The sequence below is a fragment of the Typopeltis vanoorti genome, chromosome 4 (assembly GCF_054136105.1).
Source record: "Typopeltis vanoorti isolate ZY-2024b chromosome 4, IOZ_Tvanoo_1.0, whole genome shotgun sequence".
Classification (NCBI taxonomy): Eukaryota; Metazoa; Arthropoda; class Arachnida; order Uropygi; family Thelyphonidae; genus Typopeltis; species Typopeltis vanoorti.
Genome location: NC_143552.1, coordinates 124,435,081 through 124,445,081, shown reverse-complemented (window position 1 = coordinate 124,445,081; position 10,001 = coordinate 124,435,081).

The window sequence follows — 10,001 nt, the reverse complement described above, 5'->3', positions numbered from 1 at the left end:
CAATAGCTTAAACAAGGAAAAGCTTCAAAAGACTGGAAAACAGCCACCATCATACGAATTTTAAAACCCAACAAACCTGAAGACCAACTGAGAAGTTATCGACCAAGTTCACTGACTTCAATTTCAGGCAAATTGATACTCCAACGTTTGAATTATTATCTAAACAAAAATATCACATATAATACCACATTTTCAGGCTGCCTTTAGAAGAAATCACTCAACAACTGATCAATTTTCTACTTAACCCAGTCAATTCAAGATAACTTCCAGATCAAACTTACCATATCCACCATTGAAGATTTTATAGATTTTAGCAATCATTTTGACAAGGTACGGAGGCAGAAACTCTTTTCTAAACTTTGTCATATTGAAATAAAAGGGAAAGTTCTAAACTGGATTTATGATTTTCTAAGAAAAAGCACAATTCGAGTTAGAATAAATAACACCTTTTCCAAGAAAATTTCTAACGTAACCTAATCTTTCCAAAATGCTTCCTTTTTCAAGGAAGCATTTTGAGTTTACTTCTGTTTTCCATCTACTTAAAGGACTTAGAAAAATGTAAATCAAGAAACAACGATAGCTATGTTTGATGATGATTTAGTCCCATTCTCAGTTCTCAACAACTTAGAAACAGCAGAAGGTCACTTAAACATAGCCATTGAAATTTTATCTACATACTGTAAAAACCAAAAACTCAAAATTGCATTACTCACAAAGTATTCCTGGTGAGATTTTTACAGGGTAGTTCACCATTGCTTCCCCCAACCCCTCAGTTTTATCCGGGCTCGGGACCGGATAAAACTGAGGGGTTGGGTATTTATGATTGTAATCCATATGTGTTCACAAGGCCGGTTTGTTTGTTCTGGGGGACGAAAAATCTGAGTTTCCGGTTAAAAAACCCCTACCTCCATATGAGACCAGCAAACACACCTTTAGTCGAAAGAGACCAGATAAAGGTTCCTCACGTCAATGACGGGAATCGAACCCAGGTCTTTCCGACCAATGGGCTTCGTCTATACCAGGGGTCAGGTACCGGCGGCTCTTGGCTGAACAAAGTGCGGCTCTTTTATATTGAATTAAAATATACATAATTAATACAAACAACTAAATATTGTTTTTTGATACGGCCTGTTCGTGGCGCTAGATACTATGCATGTGACGTGTGTTATTTTATGACATGAACAACCGACAACTACGTTACATTTGAAATACTGCTAAATGTTAACCCTGCCTAAGGGAACTAGCGCCACGGCGAAAATTTGAACTAATTGATCAGCTGTCCTGTCAAACAGCACGATTTTTAGATATATAACGGATTTTAGCTGTCAAAATAAATATTCTATTAGCTAATTTATTTAATTTATCGTGGTACTAAACTGGTGTTTAATTTAGTGTCAGGTAATGTTATGCACAAATTAATTTTTATTATGTTATTATGTTGAATTTGTGTTTTTACTTGAAGGTAAATTTGTGATAATAACCCTCCTCATATGAGTTCAAGAAAAAGAAAAATAATCGAAGAAAACACAGGACTCAATAAAATGTGGATAGAGAAATTTGCATTTATAGAAGTAAATGGAAATCCATAATGTTTCATTTGCCAAATATGATACTTACCATATCATATTTGCGATTTGAAGTAACATATGTTACTTCAAAATAACAAATCAAGTAATGTCGAACGACATTTTCGAGGAAAACATTTAGACTTCAGTAAAAAATATCCTCAAGGTGATAATAGGAAAAAAGCTATTGAAGAATTACAAAAGAAAACATTGCTTCAGCAAAGAAATTTATCAACTTGGACGAAATCTTCGTCCAATACTCCTGAAGCAAGTTTTTTGTTATCCGTTGAAATAGCAAAAGCGGGAAAAACCTTTTACCCATGGTGAATTTCTAAAAAATTGCATGTATAATGTCTCTGAAATTCTATTTAAGGATATGAAAAATAAGTACGGGATATGTAAAAATATTAAAGATTTACCTCTTTCGGCTAGAGCTGTCAAGGAATGGATTGTAACAATTTCTGCAGAAGTTTCAAATATGCAAATTATGGATATTAATTCTGCCGATTTTATATCTATTGCGGTTGATGAATCAAATGATATTTCCGATATGACACAATGTTGCGTGATGGTTAAATATATCACATCTTCCGGTATTCGAGAAGAATTTCTTGATCTGCTATCACTTAAAGGACACACTACAGGTCAAGATATTTCAGAAAACCTTCTAACAAGTTTACAGAATAAAAAATATAAATATTAATAATATAGTATGCATTGCGACCGATGGCGTGCCTTCTATGATTAAATTATCTCCATTTCTATCCACATGGAGTTATTTCATTTCATTGCATTTTGCATTAAGAAGCTTTAGTTGCAAATTCTTTGGGATTATTACCACAACTAAAAAGAGTGATGATGTTGTTGTGCCAATGATCAATTTCATCCGATTTCAGGCATTGAATCATAGACTTTTTGACACATTTTTAGAGGAACTAGGTAGTCAACATAAAGATTTAGTGAGATTTACATCTGTACGATGGTTATCAAGAGGAAAAACATTAAAATGTTTTTTTTTCAGTGCTTAAAAGAATTAATAATTTTCTTAACCACTAAATTTTATAACGTAAATCATGCAAAACTTCTTAGTAATCCCGAATGGATACAAAATTTTTGTTTTTTTGCTTGATATGACAAAACATTTTAATAAGCTAAATTTGAAGTTGCAAGGGAAGGGAAACACAGCCTTGCAATTACTAGAGGAAGTCCTTACCTTTGAACAGAAACTAAGAGTGTTTTTTGAAGATGATACTGAAGAAAAATTTATATATTTTGAAAATCTAAAAATTATAGATTGAATTTAAATCAAGAAAAAGTTAATTGCAAAATATTCGCTGAAATGATTACTGTAATTTCAGATTCAGTGTAGCTCAGCGGATGTGGCGTTTGCACACCGCCGCGCTTGGCCGCACGAAGGAAGACTTGGTTTCGAGTCTAGTCGGCGACTAGAGGAAAATTTTCTAAGCCTTTTTTTCGACCGGTTCCCAAGTTAGTGGATCTCTGGCACGGGCAAGCAGGTTTTTCCTCCCGGAAACTCGGGTTTTTCGTCCTGTAAACTCAAGAAAATCGACCGTAGAACCCACATTATTTCAGACATTAAATATATTGTGTTAGGGTTAGGGACCACGAGATGGCGGCACATTTCAGCCGTCTCTCTTCACTGCGTAGCACGTAATTAGTGATAGCCTTGGGCCATCTGTCTCTGATTGGGTACCAGTGGAGATTGAACTGCCCACTCAGTCTCCAAAAGTTAGATAGGGCTAAATGGCCTCGCCTACTCCCGTATACGGGAATAAAAAGGCGTTAGCTGATTTTTTTTTTTTTTACAAGCAGATTTCAGGATTTTTAAAAACATCAAGAGATGATGAAATGTATATTACATCCATTAAATTGCAATTTAAAATTAATACATATTGAAGCTTTTCCCAGAATATCAATTGTAGAACTACAAATGGAGCTTCTGGAAATTCAGAATAAATGCATCTGGGTACAAAAACTTCAGGAAATGGTAGCACAAATTGAAGAAAATGAGGAAAGTATGGAAGAAATACCATGGGAAATTATATTTAAATGTTGGAATTTTTTCAAAATAATTATTCAATTGCCAGGCGACTTTCTTTTGGGGTTTTGACTCTTTTCGGTTCAACGTACAACTGCGAACAATTTTTCTCTTCAATGAATTACATTAAAATATGTATAGGAACAAATCGACTGATGAAAGTTTGGAAGCCGAATTACTATTAAAGTGCACGACATACAATCCAGATTTAAGTAAGTTGGCTGAGAAGTTGCAAAATCAAAAGTCTCATTAGTGAATTTTAAATTTAAACAATCAAATATCTATTAAAATACAAAATATTGTATTTTTATTCGGACTAGTTCTTTTTGCAATACAAATTCTGACTTTTTTGCAATATTATACTTACTTAAACATGTTTTGTGATTAAAATCTTAATCAAACTTAATGTTGTTTTATTTATTGAACATATAAAAATTTATATACGAACATAAAAGTGTTGTTTGATATCTGGAAGTACTGAATTAAAAACAAATTTATCTAATTTGAACTAACTGCAACTTTGAGTCACCAGGAAAATTATAAATGAAGTTGCGGTACTCAATATTTTGTTTCAATTAATTTTTTTGGTGGAATGGCTCTTTGGTTCAAAAAGGTTCCAAAACCCTGGTCTATACTGACTGAGCTACGGAGGCACTAAATCAAAATTAACCTACTAATTCAGAAATTTGTGTATTTACCATTAATAATCACCTCAGAAAGTGGAGAACAAAGATTAAGCTAAACAATCAACTAATTGCATTTAATAAAAACTCCAAATACTCTTCAATAAACATATCAACAATGTAGCAGTCAGTAAGAGCAAAAAAAAAAAAAAAACTAAATATCATGAAAAGTATGTCTGGCAGAGAGCGGGGAGTCAATGTTAAAATCTTAAAAGTCACATACACCTCTATTAGCCGACCCATAATGAAATATGCTTCGCCCATCTGGATGCAAACATCACAGACCAGTTTAGATAAGCTTAAAAAAATTCAGAAAAATGCAGCTAGAATCATATGTAGACTAAGGAATACAACTCCTGGAAAAATAGCAGAATTCGAAATCCTACCTTGTTCCTTTAAAAACTAGGTGGCAAGAAAATCGCACAAAATTTGTAGAAAAAAGCTAACCTTGCACATTATTGAACAATTGAACTTTTTAAAAAGTGGCAACCAACAAACAGAATAAAGAAAACATCGACAATGCATAAAATCATGGAAAGTAAAATTCCCTTGCATTTTTTTCAAATAAAATAGCCAACTACCCAGCATTTCCTCCAAAGCAAGACAAAAAAAAATTAGTTATTAATTTTGAAATAGGGTAACACGGAAAAAAAAAGCCTAGAAAACCCTAAAATCCTGAGATAATTAGCTCTCTCAAAAATAATGAAATATGGACCTGGCGCAATAAAGATCTACACAGATAGCTCCAAAAATCCAAATGGCAATTCTGGGAGTGGCGTACTTATCTATAGCTCTCAAAATATAGAGCTAAAGCAATCAACAGTATAGGATGCAAATCATATCATGGAGAATTAATAGCTGTTAGCACTGCAACATTTGGATAAACAAAACTGAAAGGAATATATATTTTTCACAGATTCATTAGCAGCCCTTCAGGCTATTAAGAACTACACTAGCCATCAAGAAATATTTAGAGACATATAAAAAAAAAATAAACAGACTACCATGAGTGGCTCGTGCATAGGCACTGTGGAACTGCAGCATCCCCAATTTTTCTCTCTATCCGGTTCCCGAGTTAGTCGATCTCTGGCACGGGCAAGCAGGTTTTTCCTCCCGGAAACTCGGGTTTTTCGTCCTGTAAACTCAAGAAAATCGACCGTAGAACCCACATTATTTCAGACATTAAATATATTGTGTTAGGGTTAGTCACCACGAGATGGCGGCACATTTGAGCCGTCTCTCTTCACTGCGTACCGCTTAATTAGTGATAGGCTTGGGCCATCTGTCTCTGATTGGGTACCAGTGGAGATTGAACTGCCCACTCAGTCTCCAAAAAGTTAGATAGGGCTAAATGGCCTCGCCTACTCCCGTATATACGGGAATTAAAAGGCGTTAAGCTGATTTATTTATATTTGCTTGTAATATTTAATTTTATCATTAACAATCCTATACAGTTCTCTTATTTTGTATAAAAAATAATAAAAATCCATCCTGTAGCACTTAGGAGGGCAAAGGACGCTAGCCGCACTGTGTTTACCACAGTGTCATATTGCCACACGCGCAAGCATATGCACATCATAATGAGATGCGAGCTATTACCATAATGGGGCACTGTCCGTCGCGCAGTTCCACTGTTGTGTATATGCAGTTTGCGCCACTAGTAGCGTGTTCGTAGTGCTTATCGGGTTTGCTCCGTCTCTTTAAATATTTGAACATTACAATTAAAGGCATAACATATGTTATAGTTTTTATTTTAGAACATTATTGGGATTAATGGCAAATATGACCTCAGAAATGCAACCTCAAGAAATAGGTTCTGTGACAGTAGTGACTTTAAGTGAGGTTCAAAAGCTTAAATTTTCATAGTTGACTCTCGCTGAGAAAGTTTCTATTAAAATAAGAGGCCGTCCTTTACCTGATATTCAAATATCTCAGCCAGGAATAAGGAATGATTAGAAGTACATTAGAAGTTTTAATACAAAGTAGTATAAAAAAAAAGGTTAAATGCACTTGCGATGATTTCAATGGAGAAAAAATTCATCAAGGAAAAAGTTACTGACCTTTTCGCTCGAAACAAAACAAGAAGAAAGGATTTTATTCTTAAGTAATTTCATACTAAACTGTATAATTTTATGATAATAAACAATATTTTTTTCACGTTTAATATATTTTTAAAAATTTTTTACCATAATTTTGATATTTTATCCAAACACGTATACACTGTACTTACAGTGTGTATATATATTTCGAAAGTTGCAGAACCCCCCACCACCACGATTTCAAGCCACGAGCCGCCACTGCAAACTACATAAGGATTCCGAAATGATTTTCCAGTGGATATCATCCCATGTAGTATTAAAGGGAAATGAACTGCAGACGAAGTAGCAAAAATGGCTGCAACATCAACCACAGATTTTGATATATTTAAAACAACTGAAAAAGAAAACAAAAAAGAATGATTCTCCAGGACATGACTCACCATTGGAATTTAGCAGAAAAACAAGGAGCTATCATCAACTCCAAGATATTTACATGCCAATATCATGATATCTTGTCTCAAGACTGGCGACACAAGACCAATAAAGTTTAGCAATAGCACAAAGGTTTTCCCTACCTGCAAAATCTGTAACATCGAGGAAACGTCATCATCATCATCATCATTGTATTCACATGAATTTGACCTCTATGATCTGGTGTAATAACACTGTAGGATAATAATAAAAAAATTCTCTGGAAGTCAGCAAGGCGTTGGAATTTCTCTGCATGCATTAAGGGAATGTATCAGAGAACTGACAGCTGTATAATGAAAGTCTTACAACTATAAAAATCCCCGGGAGTGAAATGAAGGTAAGATAGTGCTACTGAGTGAAGGTGAATGGAGACATCAAATTATAGAAATAAATGTATTTTATAGTTCATAAGGTATTGGAAAAATAAATAAGGGCTGGTATACACACTTGAGTAGAAGAGAATAATATTATCTCGGGAAGTCAGTACTTATTTGTTAAGGGGCGCTCTTGTGTCAGTAATGTGGTTAATTTCTTTGATAAAGAAACAAAAGCGGTTGATGAGAGAAATGTATAGGGTGTAATATTTTTTCATCACCCACAACATTCATTCGAATCGTACACCACCCTATCAGAAAAAAATCTAAACTCTCACGCCCCCCACACCCACTCTAAGCGTCATTCATTTTCGGTTTCGAAGCATGCCCTCTCGTCCTTTCCCTGCTCTTCATAAAATGAAAAATTCATCACTTTCAGAAGTTTGTAAGTTGCAATCATATCACCTCTCTTTCTCTGTTTGCTAGTGTCTGCAGGTCTACAAATTATCAATCTGTCTTCATACATTATATGTATGAAGACATGTTTTTAACACTCTTCTTTGCACTCTCTATTCACTGTATCAGAATCAAAACTGAAACCAGAAGACCAGAACAGCTGACAATAGTCCAAGTGAGGTCTTATCAAGGCCGCATAAAGAGGAAAATGACATCCTTGTCTTTACATGTAAAATTTCAACATTGCAATTATCGTTTGAGTTGTATTTGCAAATGCAAATACAAATCAAAAGATAATGGTCCCTGAACTTCAACTTGCAGTATACTGACACTTCAAGATCCGAACCTGATCAGGTTCTTCTAGGATAATCCGACCAATATAATACAACACTGGATATCTAATCACGCATGACTTGATAAAGTGCATGCCTTTACGTTTACTAACATCTATTTTCCCATGCTCACAGTTCCAGCCTATTGAAATCATTCTTCAAGTACTACTTATCAACAGCATTCCTGATTACCATACTTATCTGTGCATCATCAGCAAATAGCTGTATGTCACCTATTAAATCCTTCCCAATATCATTAATGTATTTCTCGTAGACAGGCTTATACGTTGGTTATGCATTACTAAATCACTTAAGGAATTGACAACGCAGATAGGAATATAAATTAAATTACACTTTAATAAATATTTCCGATATTTCGAAAACGTCACGTTGCATCTTCAAAAGGAACTTACAAAAAGGCACGTGTACGTAGGCACTACAACACAGTAACTGAAAAAATGAAGTGATGAAGCTATTGTTCTCCTAAAAGTCCTGATGGTACCCCCTAGTGGGCTTTGTAGGTGTTCTTGGCTGTTGGGCTGAAGGTCTGCTGATGTAAGCCTCCCAAATTTGGGGCAGTCGCATACAATCAAATGTGTTGAGGTTTGCAGAGTTTCTTAGGGCTGAGGCTGATTCCATGAATAGGCTTTCGAATTTGTATTTGCTATGGTGTATTACTGTAGCTTTCTTCCACCATATTCTGTGGCGTGTATCCAGAGCATGGTCTGCAAGATCTGAGTGGCTGTACTTGTGAAAACGGATGTAGTCCCTGTGTTCCGAAATCCTGATATTCGCTGTCCTGCCTGTTTGGCCAAAGAAAGACAGTTTACAGCCGCAGGGGATCTGGTATACACCAGCTAAGTCTGTGGGAAGTGGTTGGCCTTTAGTGGAGCGGATAAGGTATGTCAATTTTCTGTATGATCTGTAACAGGAGGTCAAGTCATGTTTTTTTAAGATTTTGGTAATTTTATCCGAGGTGCCTCGGATGTAGGGAATGGTGATGGATTTAGAGTAATCCTAGTTGTGGAGGGGGAAGGGGGTTGTGGTTTGTTGGTTTCAATATTTTTTGGGAGGTAGCCATTCATTGGCTGAGAAAGTGTTGAGGATGTGATTTAGTTCAGTGTTTAGGGCCTTTTCGTTAGAACAGATTAGTTTTAGCCCTGTTGTATAGTGTTTTCACTCCACAACAAGGATTACTCTAAATCCATCACCATTCCCTACATCCGAGGCACCTCGGAAAAAATTACCAAATCTTAAAAGTGAAAACACTAAACAACAGGGCTAAACTAATCTGTTCAAACGACAAGGCCCTAAACACTGAACTAAATCACATCTTCAACACTTTCTCAGCCAATGGCTACCTCCCAAAAAATATTGAAACCAACAAACCACAAATCCCCCCCCTCCACAACAAGCATTACTCTAAATCCATCACCATTCCCTACATCCAAGGCACCTCGGAAAAAATTACCAAAATCTTAAAAAACCATTTCTTGACCTTCTGTTACAGACAATACAGAAAATTGGCATCCCTTATCCGCTCCACTAAAGACCAACCACTTCCCCTAGACCTACCTGGTGTATACCAGGTTCCTTGCAGCTATAAACTGTCTTACTTTGGCCAAACAGGCAGGACAGCGAATATCAGGATTTCGGAACACTAGGACTACATCCATTTTCACAAGTGCAGCCATCTGGTCTTGCAGACAATGCTCTGGATACACGCCACAGAATATGGTGGAAGAAAGCTACAGTAATACACCATAGCAAATAGAAATTCGAAAGCCTATTCATGGAATTAGCCTCAGCCCTAAGAAACTCTCCAAACCTCAACAAATTTGGTTGTATGAGACTGCCCCAAATTTGGGAGGCTTACATCAGCAGACCTTCAGCCCAACAGCCAAGAACACCTACTTAGCCCACTAGGGGACATTAGGACTTTTAGGAGAACAATGGCTTCATCACTTCATTTTTCAGTTACTGTGTTGTAGTGCCTACGTGCACGTGCCTTTTTGTAAGTTCCTTTTGAAGATGGCAACGTGACGTTTTCGAAATATCGGAAATATTTATTAAAGTGTAATT